This window comes from Rhipicephalus microplus, chromosome 9, assembly GCF_043290135.1.
Source record: "Rhipicephalus microplus isolate Deutch F79 chromosome 9, USDA_Rmic, whole genome shotgun sequence".
NCBI classification, from domain to species: Eukaryota; Metazoa; Arthropoda; class Arachnida; order Ixodida; family Ixodidae; genus Rhipicephalus; species Rhipicephalus microplus.
In genome coordinates, this window is record NC_134708.1 from 2,730,555 (window position 1) to 2,755,745 (window position 25,191).

The window sequence follows — 25,191 nt, forward strand, 5'->3', positions numbered from 1 at the left end:
ATACTAAAATATTTACACGTATTCACAGCGACCACCTATTGCCAGAGTTAGTCGTTCTGCTGCACCCCCCTCTAAAAAGAATCCTGGGTAGCCCTGCGCTCAACGTTTACAGTTGGTGAAGCTGAATAAAGCGTGCCTCTGTACTTATGGGCACTGTAAATTTCACCTTTTCGACATGATGAGGTCTCCAACTTAGATCAGGTCTAACATATTTGGACAAAAATGCCCTGCGTAAAAATAGCAGCTGTTCTAAGGGTCACTGTATGAATATTGTTAAAGGGGCGGTGACGTGGGACTTGATTGCGTTTACTTGGGGATATATATATATATATATATATATATATATATATATATATATATATACATTTCTTGGCATTACTGTCTGTTAGATCTCATTATTATTGTGTAAAAACATGGAAAACGAGCCCTTAAGTATACACTTCTTTCCCTTACATATATATATATATATATATATATATATATATATATATATATATATATATATATATATATATATATATATATATATATATATATATATAGTGTAGGCATCTATTATGCGCTTCATTCTCATCTGGACAGCAGTCAATCATCATCACCTGTTCTGGCTGACAATCATCATCGTCTTTGAACGTGCGCTTCATCTTCGGGTCCGTTGCGCTTGTTCGTTCCTGAGCTCACGGCCAATAAACTTCGTTACATCCGAGTCGTCATACGTGGTGGAGGTGGATTTGACGATCCCGTTCCTCTCCTCCCAACGCCTACTCACTGGAGCTCCGTTCAGGCCGCCGCTTGGACCCTCATTCCGCCGACATGTCTCAGAGTGAGTGGGCGGACGCCCTTTCTGCTCCCGTCCCTGCGCCGCTAGCCCCTCTTCTTTACATCGTAAACCACCAGCGCGACCCTCCGATCTTCGCTGGTCTCTGCGGCGAAGATGTGGAGGACTGGCTCGATAACTACTAGTGAGTAAGCGCAACTAATCACTGGGACGACTCTAACAAGCGTCGCCGAGTATCGCTTTATCTCACGGGCGCTGCCAAGACATTGTTCTTGAACCATGAGATTGACCTCATCGACTGACCTGCCTTCAAGCAGCAGCTTCGCCAAGTATTCGGCACACCTGCCGTTTGATCCCCTCTAGTGAAGAGAACTCTATATACTCGCCAACAACATCCCGGTGAGTCGTACACATCGTACATCGAGGATGTCCTTGCGCTTTGCCGGCGTGTCAATTCTTCGCTGTCCGAGTCAGACAAACAGCGTCAAATCCTGAAGGGCATCGGAAGCATTGCCTACAATGCCCTTGTTGCCCAGAATCATTTTACTGTCGCTGACGTCGTCTCTACGTGTCAGCGTCTCGACGAACTTGATTCTGTTCGCCTTCAGTCGGGCAATAGCGAACACCGTCCAGCAGACCGGGACCTGCGTGACATGATGCGGGAGATCATACGTGAAGAACTCCAATCAATGGGCTTCTCACCACCTTCTCCATCTGTCACGCAACCGTCAAGCATGGCCTTGCGTGACATCGTAAGAGAGGAACTAACATCATTCACCGGTCCAGCCCACGTACAGCCACCTCCGTCCAGCCACCTCCGTCCAGCCCTCCAACGTACGCGCAGGTTGCGGCCGCGCCTCGTCGCAATGTAAACTCTATGTTGCCGCTCCCATCGTTCACGTCGGTTGCTGCTGCTCCACCGGTCCATTTTCGCCCAATGCCACCCAACCCTCCAACTGCCCAATTGAGTCATATACAATATATATATATATATATATATATATATATATATATATATATATATATATATATATATATATATATATATATATATATATATATATATATATATACAATGTGTGTGTGTTTACTGTGTACATATACAAGTTGTACTTCTCAAAACAAAATGCACCAACGTCTGCCTACTCTTAATAAAAGAACTACACCTATAATACTAAACATCTTCATAGATTTTCTCGCTTGCAACTGCATTACGCCAATATAATACCAGGAAAGCAATACAGTTTAAGCTGTCGATACAAAATGGGTACTGGTGACAGTGAATTTACGCAGAGTAACAGGCGGGCTATGTATACTATAAAACTGTCACTTTTTAATATGTTTATGATAACCCCTTTCGCATAGAGTTCTTCCCTAGGAGGTACAGACGTTCTTTCAGCTCGGCTCCCTGGCTCGGCCTCCTGGAGCTTGCATAAAAGAAGCGAAGTGAGCGCGAAAGCACGTGGTTAAAACAAGAAAGCCTTTCAGAAAGCATTAGTTATCTTCCGCCAAACTGAGATGATAGAACTCAGTCATCACCGACATAAATGTTGTGACAACATTACTTATAATCGGGTTTCTCGTGAAACGATCGAGCGCATGTGGACTTGTATGAGGAAGAAATTTTCTGGATATAGAAACTGCCGACAAAACGAGCGTATGATTTTTCGCGGTTTTGATACTTCCATTTTAGTAGCTCGCCAGTGGCCAGTTATGATGTAGCGCTGCTCATAGCGCTGCTTGAGTGAAAACTAGGTGGATCCGTGCAAATTCTGATTGTACTACCTGTTTTTTTCTCCTTTTTTTTTTTGTCGGCAGGCTCTTGAGACAGTGAATGTCCTGACGCAATTTCTGCATGTCTGCATATTTACTCGTGCAAAATTGTGCATAGCAGATATTCATACACAAATAAAGTCTCTTAAACGCAATAAACGCGCTAAAAACAAGCAAATACACGCTTTCGCGGACTACTCTCGTGCGCTCCCAATGCAGACGCTTCTGAGATCTTTAGTACCATGCGACTCTAGCGCCGCCGCTACTGTCAGCCGCGGGAGAATCAGCCAAGATATGGCGCGGCCGCCTCGTTTACTCCACTGCCCCATTTCAGTTCACTGTACTGCTGCTATAGTGTACTAGAATATGGGGTAGTGTGCTCAGGCACCCTCTCCCGCCATGCATCGCGTGAAGCGGCGCACGTGGACAAAAAACCGGCTCCCAAGGCGGCGCTGCCATAGCATGGGCTGGTAGGGTTGTCAGCTCCGCGTCGCTCTGCCTTCTCGCCGGGTCCTGTTCAGTGACCTGTTGCTTGTGTTCGTGCCCGCTCAACGAAAGTTTTTCTGGCAACGCGACAGTGAGGTGATGCCGAGTCATCGGCGGCAACGACACTGCTTTGCACCTTGGTGCGAAACAGGGTATACCTTTGGAAAAAAGGTGAGCAGCCGTCGCTTTTCGCTGCACCCAAAGACGAAGCACGGAGGAAGGTTTGTGAACAAAATTTACATCGACAAGATGGGACCTTGAACGAAAGCTGCTTTGTATGAGAGCTACACCTCGGGTCTTAATGTGTTCTCGGATACTACGAGCACGTTATAAATGGCGAAGTTCGCGTACCCCGTAGAAGACCAAAGCTAACGCCGGACGCCGTGCCGATGTTACCGCCCAACTCTCCAAGCTACATATCGAAGAAAGCGCCCCATCCAAGACCTCCGAGAAAGCGAAAGAAATCGGCGGTCGAATCTACCATCTCAGAGAAAACTGCAGCACCCTGTCTTGACGGTGAGGCCACTGATTGAGGTTCATGGACGGATCTTCATGCTGACTATAAACCCAAGGTGGCGAACACTACAGGGAGTGCAGCTTCACTGGAACGCTTACTCAAGCTTTGTTTACCTTCAATTTATATGAGCTCGATCGCCCCGCATTTCGTGTCAAAGAAAGCGGTAATTTACGTGTTGTCACGACTTCATTTTTTCGTGAAGGGTATTAACCAGTCTCGAGAGGCAAAACGAAAAAAATTCTGCACGCGAAAATCAGTCAGTGTTCATAAAGGTGCCGCGTTCCGTGATGAAGTGATCGTGAAATTATAATTCCACGGAAAGCGACGAATTTATTTGGTGTTACTACTCACTGCAGTATGCGCGCTCGTAAATAAATTTCTTCTCACAGTCTGTTAGTGGTGCCAAGTGCTGTTTCCTTTTGACTGTACAGTGCAATATTTCGGCGGGTGCGTAATCGTTTAAAGACCCAAGATTGTCAAAATTATTCCCAAGTCTTCAGCTACGGCGTGCCTCTCAATCGAATGTCAGTTTTGTCACCTTAGCAACATAATTAAAATTGCATGATGCAACTATCGACAAGAACGTCGCTGCGCGCGTAACGAAGGAAGTCGAAGCTGTCGCAGGGTGCCGACTACGACTCGATATAGCAGTGATACAACAAGAAACTTGCGGGTTCATAGATGCTCCTTCGATGCCTCAATCTTTCTGGTTTCTATTCGTTCACCAACCGAGCAAAAACTGCAAGCAGTTTCCTCAGGGATAACTGCTTCGCCGTCGTTGGTTAATACCTGCATTTGGACCGTGTGTTGCGGCTTTGACATTTCGTTTTATTTTACAATGCAGTACAAACAAGCCCATTAGAAAGGTTCTCGTGAACATGTCAGCAATTACGTATGCTAGTGCATATCACGGGATCGAATCCCGGCCGTGGCGACTGCATTTTCGACGGAGGCGAAAATACTGAGGTGCGTGTACCTAGATTTAGGTGCACGTTGAACACCCCAGGTGGTCAAATTTCCAGAGCACTCCTCTACGGCGTCTCTCATAATCATATGGTGGTTTTAGGATGTTAAACCCCTGCTTTTACTAATATCAAAGCACAGAATTGCATAAAAGGTAAAGCGTGAGGTGACAGTCTATGCTAAGGTGGCGTCATCTCGCGGCTGTAAATATCAACAGCATCAGCCACGGCTCCTCCCTGAACACACTACCCCGACGCATGCTGCAGTTCCCCCACCATCCCCTCATCCTCTATCCATGCCTGCAGTCTTTCCTTTATAATCTGCATCACCGGCCTGTTAGCCACAGATGTCACTGTTATAGGACGGTAGTTGTTTATGTCAGTTTTGTTCCACTTTCCTTTATAGATCTTGCTCATCCTTCCAAGTTTCCATTCATCAGGCACTTCACCATCGATTATTGTTTTGCTCGCTACCTCTCTCAAAGTTTGCTTAAACTTGGGACCCAATTGCTTTATCAGCATTATTTGGATACTGTCAGGGCCTGTTGATGTGCTACTAGGAACCCTCTTCTCAGCCCTGTCCCACTCTCATTGGGAAAATTGAACCCCTGCGCCACTTGGTCCATCCTTGTCTTTAATGTGCATAAGGCATTCGTTGTTGTAAATTTTCTTGCATCCTTGTTCTTATATATTCAAAAGCTTTGGTGTGACTCTGGACAGGCAGCGCCATCTTTGGTAAAAAAGTAAAAATTGGGGACCTATATCGCACGTTTTCACTTACTGCCAGTGCGCTGCTGCTCGCTTACGTGCAGAGAGTGCGCGATGTGTTTGAGTCACTTTACAATGTACCGCCTGCAATGCTGCTTCATAAAGATCTCTGAGCTGGACGAGTACTTCTGAGAAGCAAATCCAACAAAACGAGTAAATCTCCGTAGTCAAGTTTGTGATGTGGAGCAAACGTCGGAAGACTAGGGCGCCCGAGTCACTGCGAAATGCATTTCTCAGGTCCTCCGTGACAATACCAAGTACAACGTATGCCTTGAGGTAAGTCTCATTCTGCTGACATTGAAGCCGGGTGCTCTATCGATGTGCTGTGTTGAGGTTAATATAAATGTTGTTTTCATGTGGCATCTAGCAGTTTTAGCCATGTACTCCCGTGTGCAAACGTTTGTGGTGTTATATAAAACAAATAAAATAAATTATACAGTCATGGCATTAAAATAACCGAGAAGTTTTAGAGTCATGTCCTCTGTGCTAGGGGAGCATGACCCGCTGACTTCGCTGCGCAGCAGCAAGTTGAGCTTTAACCACAGCGAGTCAAGTTTAAGTGCTCACCTGCTTTTTTTTTTTTTTTTTCGCAAACGCAGCTGTGTTCGCCGGCTGTGACAAGCGCGAGACAGACCTGCGATTTTCCGTGCGATGCGGCGTGCGGTACGACAACGCGACAGCCGGAGTGGTGACGTTTCGTGACGTTTCATCGCATCTAAGTGGTTCTAAGAGAGAAAGGAAGATAATAGTGAGTCCCGTAACTGTCTGCTTCAGAGAGCGACACCTCAACAGTAGCTCACAAGGGATGGGGGTAAGGAGGGATTAAAAGGATAGGAACACTGATCTCCACTAGATCAGTGGATAGGAATAAAGGTGTAGAGAGAGAGAGAGAGAGACAGTATGCCAGAGAGTGAGAGCGACAACATATCGAGGGGATAGAAGAGATAGGAAAGATGGAAACACGGTCACAGGAGTCCGAGGACGGGGCACTACTTGCGAGAGCTCTTGTCGGCGTCAGTAGATGACGTAGAGCAAGTCCAGTCGGTCAGAGCTACACTGTCGTCGAAGGTCGTCGGCGTCAGCAGATGACGTAGGGCGAGCCCAGTCGGCCAGAGCTACGCTGACGTCGGAGATCGCGAGGGCACAACCGGTCGGCACGGAATCCAGCAATACCCATACCCAACCGGAATGCCTTTTAGTTGGCGCCACGGTGGCACGCACGCAAACGCAAGCCGCACGAAGTTCACACGCGCTCGGAGCGCCATAGCGTCTTGTCGCGTAAGTAATATTTAAGTCTCTTCATTATTTAAAATGGTAAATTAAACATACATAGTAATCGCGACTTTTTTTTATTGTGTACAGTAATCTGGTATACGCAAAAAAAGTGAAAAAAAAAGTACAAGGTTACTGTAACGACAGTGTCGACATCTTGTGACACTTTGTGAAACCGCAGTCATGAACATGTTAGCTTACGCGTAATGTTTTTGAGGTGAAAATGAATAAAAAGGTTACTCATTTGTAATGTTGTCGCTGCGCAGTTTTTGCACTAGATGTACAATGCACAATGTTTCTGCAATAACAAAGCTGTGGTTGTCTGTTTCACTATGGCCGCGCTAAATAGCGCCACGTATTCAGCTGGTCGGGGGAGGGGGGGGGGGCTGGCATATGTCTTTTAGTTTATATGTTCCAGGCCATTCTAGCTTTGAAAATCTGGCTGAAACCATGTGATCGCTATAAGTGCTCGCACTTTGGCTTATTTTAACTCGACGGCTAGAGTATCCGCAGTGCGGATACCGTGAGTTCTTGCGAAGGTGGACCGCGCAGACGCATTGCCCCAGCGATCTTGCGACGCATCTGTTTGGAGTTTCGCACATGCGCGATACCGCCGCCCCAACGTGCTGCGTACGCAAGCCGCTTGGGTACCCAGCACTAAAACTCGCCTACGCTAGGCCCCGCAAACTCTCAAGTTAAAGTGCTCAGCTGTAGGGGGCGGAAAAATCAACCGCGGCGCGTTTCCGCTTCAAACACCCAGAGTGGATCTGCTAACCTCTCTCGCCATTCGCGCTATTGCACTTTCTTGTAGAGGCGCCTTCGTCGGGGCCAAATTTTATTTTAAAATGATCAAATACTGCATGTTTGCGTACCACTACACATAAAAACATTTTGTTTTTTTAGCAAGTAGTTTTACATGTGCTGCGTTATCAATTTTTTGTAATTGTTTTTTCTCCAGCTGACTCGATGTCAGTAGCAGCCTATCGACATCATTATCCTCATTTCAAAGTTTGCGGCGGCCAATAGTTGCGACGGCAGGTAACGGCTCGCGGTACGTTCGGAGGCGTCTCGGACTGTTTCGTTTCGCTGTAAATATTTCGAGCCTCTGCGGATCGACACACTCTTTCTCATTCTGTTTATTTTGACTCGTTCAAATGCTTTCGCGAAGGGAATTCAAGTGACTTTCGGGGAACGAAGCGACCGTTCAAACTTTCATCGGATGAACACCCGTTGCAAGCCCGGGCCAGTGAGTAGAAACCACTTGTTTTTTTTAAGGATGGTTGCTTGCGGGGCTAGCTGGTTCATTTCAACATATGTAGGTTTTTTTTTTTCCAATGACTGCGTAGGCGTCACACGGTGGCAGCGCATTGCAGTATTACATTTTAAAATTGTTGAACGTCTCAATCTGTAACCGGAAAAACGTGCGTTACTTGCGGCGTGCATGGCTTCACGTAGGAACGAGTCGCTGACTCAACAGGTAATTCTGAAATTCTATCATCAGGTAACACCAACCAGGCCGTTGCGATAAAAGAAGGCAAATAAATCACTGTCGTCTCGCATGCGTCTTCTTAGCTAGCCCATATATTAGTGCGAAAAAACCTACTAGTTAATAGTTTACTGCAGTCGCGTTTGAGAAACATCACATAATTATGGGTCTGGTTTTGCTATAGTGTGACAAAGGAAGCGTCACATAAATTAGAAATACTTCTTTTTCTGCCACAGCCTCCTGTCCCACCTGACGTGGAAGCAAATGTGTACAATTGGCAAGGAACCTGCTACATGACATGCCTTGTGAAGAAGCAGCCCTGAGTGATATACATGTTATGAGGTACCACTACATATATGTATAAAATACTGCCGTGTACTAATTAACTGAGTTTATTTGTTTACTTTGGAAAATTTCATGCATTGATAACCCCGAATGTCCACTCTGCAAGCACGTTGAAAGACCTGAATGACCACTACAACAGGTCATCTCTAACCTCACACATGTAATGCTGTATTTGTGAATGTTTTACCGCGCATATCGTGGAGAGGTGCTTTAGATTGACTACAAGCATTGCCTGCCTACCGTGGCATGGAATCTACACTTCAATAATGTTGAAACTGTAACACTATTAGTTAGATTGTGTGGCGCTGCTGAGCTCAACAACACACTGTTTGATCCCAGCCACTGTAGCCATATTTCGATGGGGGTGAAACGCTAAGACGCTTGTGTGCTTAAGGGTTTGTTCGATTCGCCTGCACCACATGATCCAATTTACCAAGTGCTGCACCTCGCCATTCGTTTCAGTGGCACAGCAATGGCATCTTCTAAATCTTGCCATTAATTTCAAAAAGTGCAGGAGAGGTACAGCACCAAAACTATTTCATGACTTTCTGGTACCTTCTGCTCTGACGGCGCTGGTTTGGTGCAGCCGCTCGCACAGCTTAAGAAACAACATAGCATTAGACGTAGGTGCTGTACCCACCTTTATAAATGCGGCGTGTTTTGCCAAGGTGTTTGCACCTCATTAAATTAAGTGAACAAAAATAAGTATTCCACCTTGTTGGCACCTTGTCATTCACTTGTGATGTCGCACTGCTGAACTCCTGGTGCACAAGTTCTGAACTTCTCGTGCACAGCTGTGAACCAGTTTGGATTGGTGCAGGTGAACTAAACTGACCCTTAAAAGATGGAAGCTTGAAAAATATGTTAACATAAGGGGTCAAAGCAAATGTTTCGACAAGCAGTCTTGTCTCCTGTGAGGCTACAATGTCATTTGTTTGAACCTCTGGAAGCCAGAATCAATCTAAATTTGCCCACTACTGTATGACTCATAATTGCTTCATAGTTGGCATGTGAATCGTCGGAAATTATTATTTGCACTACATAATGAACACACCCACAGTGATGGGCATTAACAGGCTCTCCGACATTTAGTTGTGCCTTGTGACAGTTTACCAACAACACCCAGAACTGTTTCGTCTTAATTAGCTGTGTTTAGCTCATACAAGTTTACAAAAAGATGCACCAAAGCTCATAAGACTGTACTCAATTGCTTTAGCATTGCACATATGTTCAATGGGCTCCTAAAATAATAAATCATAAAGGTGATGAGCAGTTGCAGCACAGCTTCCTCAAAGACGTGAATGCTGTCATGAAGAGCAAGATTGTGTTCATTGCATGTGGTAACGTTTTTTTTTTTTTTTGCAGAAAAACGTTCCACATTTCTTTGTGCACATCTGCTTCTGTTTAAATTAAGTTGTCATAACTATAGTGTCTGCCACTACGAAGTGAAATTCTGTGCACTACGATCATGAAAAAAAATCTAGGAAATTGCACAGGTAGTTGAAACATACATGATCTTCACTTATCTACAGCTACACTGCAAGATATATAGCACGTATTTCAAGTCCTAACCTCTAAAAGTAGCGGGGAGAAAACAACTTCATTTTCAAGCACAAGTATACTGAAAAAGTAAACACAATAACAAGTTTGTAATAAATGTCACCATTATTGATCCAGTATTCGGACAGATTCACATCATGTACCACAAATTGATTTCAGGAGTGCTTGCTTGCAAGAGAGTACTCAAATTCTATGGATATGTCTATGCAAAAAAAAAAGAGATTTTGCTTAGAGCTGAGCAGATAGTGTACTGTAAGAGCACCAACAAGGATGTACAAACAGAAAATTGTGCAATGCATGCCTAAAGCTTATTTTCTTAGAGTTGGGCCTTTTTGATCTGTAAGCACACACCTCATAAGAGTTCCTTTAGCTTACGCGTTCGCTGCATACTCAGCTGACCGGTCATTACCTGCGACAAGAAATTCTAGATGTAGTAACTTAACTCTAACAATAAATGTAGCAAGCCTGAAATATTTTCAGCCCAGCACCTAATACATATTACCTATGATATGGGCTCACGGCTGAGTATTAAAACTAGTGCCTACCCTCTCGATACGACGCGACATTGCAGAATTGTGAAGTACTCAATGTAGCATTGCAGAGCAAGAATGATTCAGAGATGCACGCATCCGCAATTGCTTATTTAAAAAATTTAGCAAAACTACATTGCTCTAACTGCGCGAACTATCTATCGGCAATGTGCAAGTTTTCTTCCCGACTCCACATCATGCATTCCCTTCAATATCAACACTACGGGGCAAGCGCCGCATCTGACGGCAGAATCGGACCCTTGTCCTGAAGCCACGCTATTAAACTCGAGCGCCGCAACACAATGAGAGCGACGTTCATTCAGCGTTTTCGATGTTCAGTTATATGCGTATGCTTGTTAGCTTTCAAGAGTCTTTACACATGGGTTGAAAGCTTTCGATATGTATGAGTGACTTGTTTTGTTCGGACCCGACCATATACATTGATTGTACCGGCTTGGACACTCGCAATAAACGATGCAAACCTTACTTGATGGGTTCGCATCCCGGCTGCGGCGGCTGCATTTCCGATGGAGGCGGAAATGTTGTAGGCCCGTGTGCTCAGATTTGGGTGCACGTTAAAGAACCCCAGGTGGTCTAAATTTCCGGAGCCCTCCACTACGGCGTCTCTCATAATCATATAGTGGTTTTGGGACGTTAAACCCCACATATCAATCAATCAATCAATCAAACCTTACTTGATTTACGTTGTTTTTGCCAGTCGAGGCCAGCTAGGTCCCCTGGCGATAATTACTGACGCGAAACACGATTGGGCAACGAAAAAAAACCAGAGGAAGCGAGCAGCGCGAACCAGCCGCCGGCCCCCCACCTGCAGCAAAAAAAAAAATTCGCCTGTTTATTGATGATGATAGTACTGCTAGCGCCATCTCGCCTCGCGGTATTGCAGTACAGTACGCCGCCGCTACGTATTTGCATGTTATTTTGATACAACAGCCCAAAGGTACAGTTTCCGTTCCCTAAACTGGTAAGTTTTCTGTGCCCACGCCCTCTCCTGCACCTATCCTGACGTTTCTTGGAGCTTGCCGCCAGAGCCAGGCATGGCATTGTCGTCCCTTCGCAAACTTCAGCTTTGGTTTCCTATAGCCGGCTAGGCCTTCTGCCTATTGGCGCTGCGAGCCCTTTCGATGGAGGATGCTGCGGGCTTCATTTCACATGCTTGACATCGTGCACTTTTCAAAAATGATAAACTCGTGGCTGTTGAACTTTGAATCGTTGTTTGTGCCAGTCACGTTAAGCAAAATAATGCATGCACTTGACATGCAGCTGTACAATGGCATATGTTGTTACGTCGTTATTTTGAGGGCTCTTCAAAAGTGAGCGCCACATTTTCAGAACCCCACCATAGCTACAGACACACGCAAACCAATGCTTCAGCCATGCTTCTTATGAACTGCGTTGCACTCACCTTCTGTGTCTATCGTAGGCGCCGCTGCGGTAACGCCTCGTGTTTTCCCTGCAGCTGTTCCACCCATTTTGGAACAGGCAGCTTAGCGACGCATACTAGCGCCTTCACATTCCTGAAATGCGCTGTGTTTAGCCTGTGTACTGCGTAGATGAGCAATACATTGGGAACTGAGTGTATACGCTGCCCGCACACCAGCATGGCTGCAAAGAATCACAGACGCTAGGTGATGCTGCCGCGGCCTGGTGCTTTAAAAACATGACTGATCGCTCCGTCATAGTATAATGTTGGCCTAAGAGATTACAGGGGTGGGGTACAAATTTGACACAAATAAATCATTGCTTAGCATCGGGAAAGTTGCCTTCAAACATATATAATTATTGTGCATTGATAAATGAAAGCTTGCACAATGTTTATCGGTGTTTTGCAGCTATTGCACCGTTTGACGGAGATGCACCCACGTTGTAGTGGTATTCCTCCATACCCATGAATAACAGCCATGATCACGCTTTAACTGTTTTGGTAACTGCTATTAACATATACCTGGACACAGCATATCGTGAAACCCGTGCAATCAGGTCATCAACAAGCACATGAAAAGAATTAAGTTCTGCCACAAGGACAAAGCAGTGAATGTAGTAGTCACTCATTGGAATGCTATGCGAAGAATGGCAAGGAGCTCAAACTTGCAGTATGCTGCTCAAGCACAAAGGACGGATAAAAATAGCACACAAAGAGCACGCACGAACTAATAGCTGTAGCAGTTGTTACTTCTTCATGTTTTAGCTGTGCGCTTCTCTCGCAAACGTGGCTGCTGCGACGAGTGAAGTGATCTTCGTGCGCTCTATAGCTTCATGCAAATGTTTCGGTCAAGCCACAATGAATGGCGTGCCACCGGGTAATTTCATTTGATTTATTAATACTGTTAGCCCTCAAGAGGGCCATTACAGGGTGGAAGGTACAAGTATGTATCAGTCAAAATTAGCTACAAAGTCTGAGGTGACCTTGAGGTGTTGATTGCAAACAGCAGAAAAAATATACAAAATAAATGACAAAAGAAATGGCCTAGGCACACTAGAGAGTGCAAATAAAGTGCATCATGTTCAAAAACAGAAAAAAATGTAGTCGGCATCACGAGACAGTATAAAGCATTATACAGAATAAAAGCTATATGTTGCCACAAAATTATGCATGCAAAAGCAGTTTTAGACTTTATTCGAATGACGTCAGCGCTGAACACCTGATGGTGGATTCAGGTAACATATATTCTTCGATAGCACGGGCGAAGTAACTGAACCTAAAGCAGTCATTACGAGAAGCAAGGGGCGTGATGTACATACTATGGGGATGTCTTGAATATTCCTGCGTGCTAAGCTGAAAGAAAGCTGTGTGGGTTAGCTTGGACTGATTGTAAATTAACTGTAAGAAGAATTTTTGTCTATCAGTCTAACTTCCAAACTTTCGAGACGCGCTTGTGCACAGAGCTCAGTAGGAGAATATTGATGGCGATATTTACTAACTATACATCTTGCGCTAAGTCGTTGAACCCTCGCTATTTTATTGCAGTTCAACTGTGTATAAGGGTTTCATACAATTTTGAAATACTCAACAATTGGCGTGACTAAGGTTTTGTAAGCTAGGCACTTTATATCAGAGGGACACCGGTAAAGGTAACGTCGGAGACTACAATGCCTTAGTAGCCTTCAAGGAGACATGGTCGATATGCAAATCCCATCGCAGATCCGGCATAAACAATATTCCAAGATATTTGTATTTCTCTATGCATTTAAGCTTGATGTCGTTAAGCTTTTTCATTCTCGTTATAAACATATCAACTGTTTTTTCTAGATTCAAGGTCATTTGCCACTCTTCACACCAATTAAGAATTTTCGGAAGGTTGTGGTCTAAGTTAATTTGATCTTGTTGAGTTTCAATAGTGATATAAACAATACAATCGTCAGCGAATAACCTAAATGGGACACTGACATGGTTTGGTAGGTCATTAATGAACAAGAAAAATAGAAGAGGGCCCAATACACTCCCCTGTGGAACACCAGAATTTACTGCAGCCATACTAGACTTCTTATCTTTTATTTGAACAAACTGCTGCTGAGAAAAGAGATAAGATTGAAACCATGTTGCTGAGAAATAAGATAAGATTGAAACCATGTTGTGAGCAAACTATTTTGAATTGTGTTGTCAATCTTAAATAACAATTCTGCATGGGACACTTCATCAAATGCTTTCGCGAAGTCTATAAGCACCACGTCAGTTTGACTATGCGAATTTATTGCTTTTGAAAGATCATGAACGAATTCAAGTAACTGGGTTGAGGCTGCGGAATACATGCTGATTTGGAAACAGTATACCATGTCTATTGAGATAGTTGAACAGATGTTTGTTAATGATATGTTCTAGTAATTTTGAGTATGTGCTAATAAGCGAGATAGGTTTATAATTCTTCACTTCTAGATGACAGCCACTTTTGTGAACAGGTGCTATTTGAGCGCACTTCCATGCAGTTGGAAATGAGTCATTGCTAACTGATGACAGGAATATTTTAGTAAGAAAACGGGATCTGTATCTGTACAAGAATTTATTGGCACACCATCAAGGCCAGGGCTTTTTCTTATGTTCAAGTTAAGCAAAAGATTAAGAACCCCTTCCTCATTAACTTTAATATTATCAATTGGCTGCCAAGATCATATGGCGGGAAGGTAAGGCAGGTTACCATTATCCTTCGTGAAAACAGAAGCGAAAGATCAACAAAAGTCATCAACACGTTTCTGTGTGCATCCCTCTAATTTGCTAAATTTGACGGAGGGTTGACATAGTACCAGTTTTTTGAAGGGGAAACCCTTCAAGAATTTTTTCAGTATCACATTGTAAAATTCATTCTTGGATTTCTTGATCAGTCATTTCAATTCTTGGTGCAATTATGTAATACAGGTTTTGTGTTCAGAGGTACTGTTTCTCGAATAAGACTTCTGCCTTCATTTTAGTTTTCTTTTAACATGAATAATTTCTCATGTAATTCAAGGATTGGTTTTACGAATGCATTTCACAACCTTGGGTACATACTTATCAATGCACTTTGCAATAACATTTGAAAATGAATATTATAGCCTGTCAGTGCTACAGCCAGTATTGTAAAGGACCAGATAATTATCATATGATTGATCAAGGAAGTGCAGAATGACTAAGTCATCTGCAGTGGTGAAGTTCAGTACTGTGCTAAAGGTGTGTTGAGTAGAAGTGCTTGAAGACATTGCTATGTGCGTTACAACCATTTTGTGATCAGACAGGCCTTCCACGACATCACAGTGACTAAGAAAATGCCGCAGTTTAGGTGACAGAAATACCAAGTGAAGGATTGATGACTTTGAAGTACTTATACGGGTAAAATCAGTAACAATTTACGTTAGCCCGTAAGAGAATGCCAGTTCCAGTAATTGATCAGTACTCGCTACTTGCTCTGTTCCCGGAGATAGAGATATCCAGTCAATTCCGGGCAGGTTAAAGTCATCTAAGAAGAAAATGTTGTCATGAAGATTAAACTTTGAATCTATAAAATCTCTTAGCCTAGGGATTGTATCCAAAAAAGTATTTGGGGCCCTATATATTCCTCCAATACACACGCTTTGATTATTTAGCCTGGTCGTGATTCATAGCATTTTTATTTCCTAGCTATCATCCAATACTGAAAATTTAATGTTATCTTTGATAAGGAAAGCGATACGCCTCCTCTCGTTTGCCGATCATTTCTTACAATTACATAGCTGGAGGGATCAGTTCCAAATCCTTTATATGTTTATGAAGCCATGTTTCTGTTATAAATATTATGTCTGGCTCATGCTCCATGATCATTGCTTCAACTGCATCAGCTTTATTTAATGTGCTCCTATCATTCGCATTAATAATCTTGAAGCATGTTATTGGTCGTGGCACTCGTCAGTCGGAGCCAGTGTGACCTGAACTAGTAATTTTAAACCGCTTTTTGCTTGCTTAATTTCAAACATAAAGAGCGTTAGTTACGTTTAGTTTATCGAAAATAAATTTAGCTTTCATTCCCCTCTTTCTGTCTATCACTCATGAAATCCATATTCGCTTTCTGATTTTGATAGCTCGTTTGGATTAATCTTCATTGATGCTGAACTGGTGCGCCCTTGAGTTTGTGACAGTTTGTCAAGATTTTCAGCTTGTCCCTGAAGTCTGATACCTTCAAGATGACCGGGCGATTCCTTTTAGCCGTTTTCTTTCCCACTTGGTGAATTCTCTCAATTGAGCTCAGCTTTGCATTAGGCACTTTGGCAAAGAGTTCGTCATTCAACTTTCTGAGTAACACTGCCTCATTCTCAGTCTTCTTTCTCTATTCCACGTATAATGAGATTGTTATGTCTGGAACGTTTCTCCAAATTGTCTATGCATCTAGCAAGAGCAGACAATTCACTCTCATGCGCCCTAATACAAGTTTTTATTTCCGTAATGCATTTTTGAATTTCACCTAGCCCCTTTAATTATTTTTCAATGGTCTGTAGTCTGAATTTCATGTCGGCAGTACAGGTGTCCAAGGATGTTTGCTTTGCTTGTATTTCATTTACTTTTGACAAGATTTCACCTTGAGTACTCAATATTTCCTCCAGGGTTCCTTTCATATTGTTACGGGGAATAAAGTATACACGATGAATATACTAACGAGCAAATGCGTACAACGCTGCTGCAGTCCGAGCACATTCCCCTCAGCACTTCGTCGTTGTCATCTTCAGGCATCTACTTAGCCCATGACATTACCTGCCAGCAGAAGCACCGTCCCGGTGCGATCAATTCTCGAGGCCTGAGTAGTATTGTTTAAGCCATGAGACGTGCACTATATCGGTCGGGACTGAAGCTGGTACTGACGTGGTATGGAGTGGAGCTATCTCATAGGTCACGCTGGTGACCTTGCGTATGATGCGGTAGGGGCCAACGTAACGGAACATCAGTTTTTCGTAGAGACCAACACGACGTGATGGTAACCACAGCAAGACGAGCGACCCCAGGGAGTACTGTACGTCACGGTGCCGGCGATCGTAAGCACTCTTTTGGTTAAGCTGCGAGGCACATAAACGATCCCGGGCGACTTGGCGGGTGATGTCAGCTCGGGCCAGGGCATCACGAGCATAAGCAGTCGATGAGGGGGCGTCAGATTGGAGCGTGGTGTCCATGGGCAAAGGCGGGTCATAACCAAACAGTAGGTAAAAAGGTGAAAATGCAGCTGTATCATGACGCGAACTGTTGTATGCGAAGGTAACGAAAGGTAAGTGGATGTCCCAATCTTTGTGATCCTTGGAGACGTACATCGCTAACATACTCGTCAGGGTACAGTTGAGACGTTCCGTGAGGCCGTTGGTTTGTGGGTGGTACGCTGTAATGAACTTGTGATGGGTAGAGCAGGATCGCAGGAGCTCGTCGACTACTTTAGATAGAAAACTGTGGCCGCGGTCGGTTATCAACTGACGAGGAGCACCATGATGCAGAATGATGTCATGAAGATGGAAATCGGCTACATCAGTAGCGCAGCTGGTGGGGAGGGCGCGTGTAACGGCATACCGCGTTGCGTAGTCGGTAGCAGTAGCAGTCCACTTATTACCGGTGGCGGACACGGGAAAAGGTCCTAGAAGATCAAGGCCGACTCGGAAAAATGGCTCATCTGGTACTTCAATGGGCTGGAGGGTACCAGCAGGTCCCAGAGCAGGTGTCTTGCGGTGCTGGCAGAGGTCGCATGCCGCAACGTACTGTCGCACAGAACGGTAGAGGCCAGGCCAAAAGAATCGGCGGCGAACGGGGTCTTACGTGCATGACACCCCTAGGTGTCCAGCGGAGGGGGCATCATGGAGCTGGGCCAAAACGTCTGAGCGAAGATGCGCAGGAACGAGTAAAAGCTCAGCACCATCAGGGCGGGCGTTGTAGCGGTGCAAGATGTCGTTGTGAAGGACGAACAGTTGTAAGGAGTGGTCAGGGTGGGGAGAGTGCAGACCATTGATAATAGCACGCAAAGAGGGGTCGCGGCGTTGTTCAGCAGCTATGTCGGCGAAGTCGGTAATTGAAAGAACGATGGCCTCTTGTCCATCTTCCATCATGTCAGGGGGATCGACTGGATAACGGGACAAGCAGTCGGCATCCTTGTGAAGTTGTCCAGATTTATAGGATACGGAAAAAGTGTACTCTTGTAAGTGCAGCGACCAAGGCATCCCGTAGGGTTTTTGAGTGAGGAGAGCCAGCAAAGTGCATGGTGGTCCGTAATAACTGAGAATGGTCGGCCATACAGGTACGGTCGGAATTTCGTAATGGCCCAGACGAGAGCTAAGCACTCGCGCTCTATGATCGAATAATTTTGTTCCGAGCGCGACAACAGTCTGCTTGCCTACGCGAAGACGCGATGCATTCCTTGTTTCTGCTGCGCCAGCACTGCGCCTATGCTGTGGCCACTGGCGTCAGTACGAATCTCCGTGGCGGCAGATGGGTCGAAGTGTGCTAGGACTGGTGTATTGGTGAGAATGTCAACGAGCGACGAGAAGGCGTTTGCTTGCTGTTGGCCTCAGGTGAATGCGACATCCGTTTTGAGGAGGCAGGTTAGAGAACGGGCTACTTCATCAAACTTCTCGACAAAACGACGAAAATAGGTGCACAGTCCCAGAAAACTTCGAACGTCCTTGGCTGAGCGGGGTGTGGGGAAGCTGCGAACTGCTCGGACTTTCGCAGGGTCTGGTTGAACGCCCGCAGCGTCAACAAGATGGCTGAGTACGCAGATTTGGCGTTGCCCAAAGCGGCATTTGGACGAGTTAAGTTGCAAGTTAGCACGTTGGAAAACATTAAGCACTGTGGACAGACGGGTAAGATGGTCGTCGAAGGTAATCGAAAAAACAATAACGTCATCAGGATAGCGGAGGCAGATGGTCCACTTCGTGCCTAGAAGGAGAGAGTCCATCATGCGCTTAAAAGTCGCGGGGGCATTGCATAATCCAAAAGGCATCATCTTGAACTGATAAAGTCCATCAGGAGTCACGAAGGCTGTCTTCTCTCTGTCTTTGTCGTCTACAGCGATCTGCCAGTAGCCTGAGCGAAGGTCTATTGAAGAGAAATATTTGGCACCGTGTAAACAGTCTAGTGCATCATCTATGCGCGGTAGGGGATAGACATTTTTCTTGGTAATATGGTTGAGATGGTGGTAATCAACGCAGAATCTACAGCTATTGTCCTTCTTTTTAACAAGTACAACGGGTGACCAGGGACTAGATGAAGGTTCGATTATGCCCTTATGAAGCATTTTATCGACTTCTCGCTGTAAAATAGCACGCTCAAGGGCTGACACACGGTAGGGCCGTCGGTGAACGGTTCGAGCGTTACCGGTGTCGATGCAATGGGTTACCACGGATGTCTGGCCCAAATTACGGTCGCCGAAGTCAAAGATGTCCTGATAAGAAGCAAGCGCACGGCAGAGAGCAGAGACTTGTTCAGAGGTGAGCTTGTCAGATAGCATTGGCTTGGAAAGGTCGGAACAGGAACGTGACGAGAGCGACGTTGATGAAAAATCAGGTGGCGAATCTGTGGTTAGGGCGGAAACTGTATGGTTGACCAGTGGTGTCAGATGCGCAAGTGGCATACCGTGAGGAATAACTTGCGCTGAGAAGCCAAAATTGAGGATGGGAAATGAAGTTCGGTTGTCCTTAACGGTAACCACTGTGTTGGGGAGTGCAACATTACGTGTCATGGCCACGTCAGAAATTGGGGCAGCAATATAATCATCATCGGGTACTGGAGGATATGGCAAGAGTTAAACTTGGACTGTGGCTTGCAGCGGAAGTCTGAGGAAATCGACAGAGCGTAGACAAGGTGGGCTGGTAGAGACGGTCTCTGGGAAGGATGGTAGTTCAAGCAGAAGAAGACCTTTGGAACAGTCAATGAGCGCAGCGTGTGAAGTCAGAAAGTCGAGTCCAAGGATGAGGTCATGAGGGCAATTTTACAGTACAGCAAACAGAACTGAAGTTTGATGCTCAGAAATCGTTAATCGCGGAGTGCACATTCCAAGCACAGCAGGAGTACTCCCATCCGCTGTACGAACGTTAGATGCAATCGCAGGTGTCAAAACTTTTTGGAGGCGGCGGCGGAGGTCTGAGCTCATCACAGATATTTGTGCACCGGTATCAATAAGAGCAGTTACAGGTAAACCATCAGCGAGGATTGTAAGAGGGTTGCACCGCTGGTTGGGAGTAATCAGAGGATTTGCAGTCCGAGTCGTGTATGCAGCGTCACCTCCGGGGGCTGCACCGGCTAGTTTTTCGAGCGACGGTCGGGGAGACCGAGAATGGCGGGGTTGGGGTGAGCGGGACTGACGACGCTCGGGCGATGGCGAGCGGCTGGTCCGACGTTCTGGATTATGCTCTGCACCTGTCTCAGCACAGTAGGACGGGGCATAAGGTGCACGGTCGGAGCGAGGTCCCCAATCATAGAATCCCGGTCGAGGTGATGAGGTCCAATGGCTGCGGCAATGGCGAGCAATGTGTCCTGTCCGATGGCACGTGAAACATATGGGCCAACCATCATGAGTGCACCATTCAGCTGGGTTTCGTCGTGGCGCGATCGTGCGGTTCGGAGTGGCAGCCGCAACGACTGGAGCCGAGCTGGAAGTAGCAGGGTCATTTTGATGAGGTGGCGAAATGCCCATATTCGCGATCTCTTGGCGAACCACGGCCTGTATCATTGAAACAGCATCGAGGTTGTGTCCTGGCGCGCTGATGCCAGACATAGCGGGTGCCATAGCCTTGAGTTTTCGACGGATTATTCTGGTGATGTTTTCCGGCGCTGGTGGTTGATGTAGTGTGGGAAAATCTTCGCAAGAGGACGTAGCCGCCGTGTTGGGAAGGCGGTCAAATCGGTGAACTATGCGCCTACTTTTCGCTTGTTCGAAGCGACGACATGCTTCGATGACCGACTCCACCGTCGAGCAGTCCTTGCACAGCAGAAAATTGGAAGGCGTCATCGGCAATTCCTTTCAGGATGTGTCCGACTTTGTCCTCGTCGAGCATGTCTTTGTCAACCTTGCGGCATAAAACCAACACGTCCTGAATGTACGCCATGTACGGCTCTGTGGATGTCTCGGCACGAGTCGCAAGCTCTTTCTCTGTGGCCACTTGACGTCCGATGGGTTTTCTGAATAGATAGCCCAATTTCTGCTTACAGACGTCCCAGCTAGTCAACTCTTCTTGATGTGTCTCGTACCAGAGTTTTGCCGTGCCATACAAGTAGAAGATGATGTTTGCCAACATAAGCGTCGGATCCCAATGGTTGCTGCTGCTGACACGCTCATATAGAACCAGCCAGTCATTGACGTCTATGCCACTTGTGCCGTTGAATGGGCCTGGGTCACGAGATTGCACCACAACGATCGGTTGCAGAGCTGACGGATCTTGTTGACATTGAGTAGCCTGGTCAGTCATTGTGGTAGTTGCAATGCGCCGTCCGCTGCGAAGATCCAGCTCGTGGGGCTGTATAGCGAGTTGTACCCCGCACCTTCCACCAATGATGTTACGGGGAATAAAGTATACACGATTAATAGACTGGTGAGCAAATGCGTACAACGCTGCTGCAGTCCGAGCACGTTTTTCCCCTCAGCACTTCGTCGTTGTCATCCTCAGGCATCTACTTAGCCTGTGACAGTATCAAGCCCAATGTTTTCCTTAACATCACCCGATAACTTCAGCAGCAGGCACACAATTGAATAGCAATGTTTCAAACAAATGAGGACAGTACGAGGACACGGCAGTACTATCAAGCAAACACAATTGCTAAGAAAGCCATATTTTTCGTCACCTTCCTGTAAAAATAGAGGAACGTAAAGTGACATCATCACGGCAGTGCTGCCGTGTCCACTGAAGCTTGAAACGTCGGTGCTTGCTTTTATAGGCTCCGTCCAGCTTTTATTTGAGGCTGCCTGGGACGCCACTGTGCTCCAAGTGGGTGTGCGGTAGCCCAGATACACGTGGCACAACATCATCGTCACCCAATGGTGTACATGATAAGAGACCGAAAACCCCAGCAAAGCGCATCCACAGACCTGTCGTCAGCGTGTCTTCAGGAGATCGGCGGCTGAGCGGAAATTCACCCCATGTCTTCGCTTCAAATCTTAGGGGAGTTAACAATGCCCTCTCTGGGGCTTCCGCAGTGTCTGAATAAGCAGCTAGAACGCCCAATGGAAGTCTTTTCTTCGCTACCCTTTTGTGTATCCCCAACCCCGTTTCTCATTACCATGGATTATGGCGGGGGCTGCGCCGATTAGCTGGAGAGGGACAATGGCAGAGCGGGGAGCATGGCTGAAAATGAGGTGCAGGTGTGCAAGTTAAGTTGGGGTCGCTACGTGTGCTTCCAATGTGACTACAGATTTGGCCAACGAAATACTGTGAATGCTACAAGGTGCGAGCGAGCTTTTCGAGAGACCACCTGGGGAGTGTTTGTGTCCTTGCAGTGTACATAGGCCGATGACAAAACAAAAGACATTCCTAAAAACAGCCTGCAGACTGAAATCGGTGTCGTGTCGCTCCAGTGTAAACGCGCCTTTATGCATGCAGTAGTATTACAAGCGCCATTTTTATACATTACCTCATAAATTTCCGAATGAATACAACTATGTTGATGGCGGCCTCCCCGACATTATATATTTTATCATACAATGAATTTTTTTCAATGCAAATTTTTTAAATTCGAAGCAATTCTTAGGGAACCAGAGGTAGTTTGATCTTTATCTACTTTTCTACCTATCTGGTTCCCTACGTCTTAGTGCTTTCGTAGTTGCCACATTACCTTAGTATAGTCCAAAATTGGCGTAGGGGGCATGAAGGTATGATGAACATAAGTGTCCGACCGCAACATAATTAACGTGAAAATCGTGTCGTGTACATCATGAAACTTTCCTTCAGTCATGTGTGTTGCATACCCGTATAACACGGGCTGCGGTATGAGTCTTGATTTGTATCTACCTAGGGACGGCGACCACAGATGCGCGCAATTTGAACTCGAGAGCTTTAAAGAATAAAAATGCAGTGCATGCACATAGTCAACGCATTCACATGCTGAATAATACCTCAAACTTTTTGGAATTGCCGGGGAACGTCTAATTCGAGCAGGCAAGTCGCTGATCACATTAGCAGTGTTTTCTTATACAGGGTGTTTCAAGGAGTGTGTCAGTATTTTTTAAAAACTACAGAAAGGAGGTATCTGCATGCTAATTGCAACATTGCCTTCCTGTGGCAGAAGGCATCTTTAAATGAGTGTAAACATTTACGGCAGTACTTATAGAAATTAACACAATGAACTTTTTAACTGGTTATAGCCGGTCGAGCCAAATAGGCGAATTCAGGCGCTTCCTACAAATACTCAATAGCCGCTTTGAAATTTCGGAAAAGCGGCTGTTTTCTAGGTCATTCTTAATATTTGGTTTGATTTAGTTGCTTTTTCTTTCTTTTTCATGCTTATAGTATGATACGGAAGTGAGTATGTAATACGGCTGATGATGAGACTTTTGACCAATCTGGGGCGTCCTGCTCTCTCATGCCCTCACGGTTAGATGTTACACGTGAAATCATACATGAGATCTGTTGTAGCACTGTAGTAAAATACAGGTTCTTTTCAATGTTGTAGAAACCAACTCTCACCACTTGGCGCCCGAGACGCACCACCCGCGGTGATATAGCAAAGTGGGAGACGAAACGTGTTGCCGCTATTCCAATAGTGGCGATTGGCTTGCTGGTCGCTCAAAGATAAAGCAGAAATGCAGGAGAAGTTCTAGTAGGCTGAGAAAAACTTGTATTTACTGACTGTATGCAAGTTACATAAGTACATCAACGTTGCAAAAAAAAGAAAAGAAAAGCATTTTGGAAATGAACAATCTATTGTAGGGCGGCCCTACGAGATTCGGCAAAGCCGATGGTGCCTAATACCACAAGCCTGGTTCAGAACATTTGGCGGAATTTCGGGGCCTCTTTTTATCCCCTCGGTGCTTCACCCTTACATAACTCTCGGCGAATTGTCGTCTGCTTGTCGACTGGTAGGACAGTACACTAGGCGAATCAAAAACACCGTCACAAGGACGCAACTTTTGTGCACGTGGAGGCTCATGCCCTCTCCCCAAATAACGCATCAACCAAAATGTAAACAACACAAAACTATTGAAAGTCATAAAACCATGGGCAAGCTCCACAGCGCACAATTATCTAGACTTAGAGCTACTAGGGCGATTGCAGCCACAGAACGCTTTTGTAACATGTCAACTTAATGATGGCGAGGCAATAATCCGCCTGTCCTTTTTGCACTGTAAGAGGAACCGCCAGCTGACTACACGTGGTTCTACTTACGAGCTCATTTGCCAGGATAAATGGGGTAGCAGTCGAAGACGTGCTGTTTCAACTATAGGCACCCCAGGTGCCAACCTGTCGCGAGCCCGCTTCTTTTCCAAAAGCTACCTCACCAGATTGAACGAAAGGTTCGCGGCAATCATTGCGGTTTAGCTAGGCGCACCACAGATTTTGCAGGCACACAAACAGTACACGGCCGTGCTATAAGCCGAACCAAAGTGAGGAGTCACTATGATGCGCTGGCTCTCGGAAGAGGCACATCGATGCGTCAGCTGCCAGCACCGGGAGACAATTAGGGGGCCGTCACAGTGACATTTATAATTCCGCCCCTTTTGTTGCCCAAGTGGGGGAAGGTTTCTTTTTCCTAAGTTAACAGGAACTTGAAGTGCTCGGCCGTCTCAGGCGCTGCAGAACTACGCGAGATACTATGCTGGTTCCGTACTGTTTGCATTCTCAGCAAATCTGGTTGGACACGCTTTGACCGAATCAAACTAAAGCAATGCTGCCTGCCAACGGCTGACGTGCTTCCCCAAGCTTACAACACAAAGTAAATGAAAGTAAATTAACTGCCGCGCATTCAATTCTAACCGCAGTCCTACAGCTGTTTTGAGTATCTTGAGTGTGTGCAGACATCTCTGATTAGCTTGCCCCTCAACACCTAGCACTTTTACGGTACCTTTTTCCGGAAGAGTATCTCCTTCAAGTCTGACTTCTAGTCATAGACTCGACCCTAGTTGTTGGTTTCCGTGCGTGCAGCCAAGGGCGACCACTGTCGAAAGTAGTGGGGCTCAGCCCCCTAACTTTCCTGAAAAGGGGGGCCAGCGCGCCCTACTTGCCCCCCCGGCTGGTACGTCTATGTCGTCGCCAGCTCCAAGCTGGCTGCACAGGGATAGCTGTCCCCTGAAGGA

General features: G+C 45.8%; 1 protein-coding gene and 1 long non-coding RNA gene across 3 annotated transcripts in view; both read left to right on the forward strand.

Annotated features, from left to right (window-relative positions):
* LOC119163325 (uncharacterized) overlaps positions 1–25,191 on the forward strand; it is a 186,174-nt gene that overhangs the window by 20,051 nt on the left and 140,932 nt on the right. The gene's annotated exons all lie outside the window — the stretch shown is intronic.
* On the forward strand, positions 1,940–8,428 carry LOC142771490 (uncharacterized). Of its 2 annotated transcripts, none has more exons than XR_012885951.1 (2): positions 1,940–5,560; positions 8,279–8,428. It is a non-coding gene; the product is annotated as an uncharacterized LOC142771490 (long non-coding RNA). The 2 variants fall into 2 exon arrangements; XR_012885950.1 differs by lacking the exon at positions 1,940–5,560 and adding an exon at positions 6,949–7,802.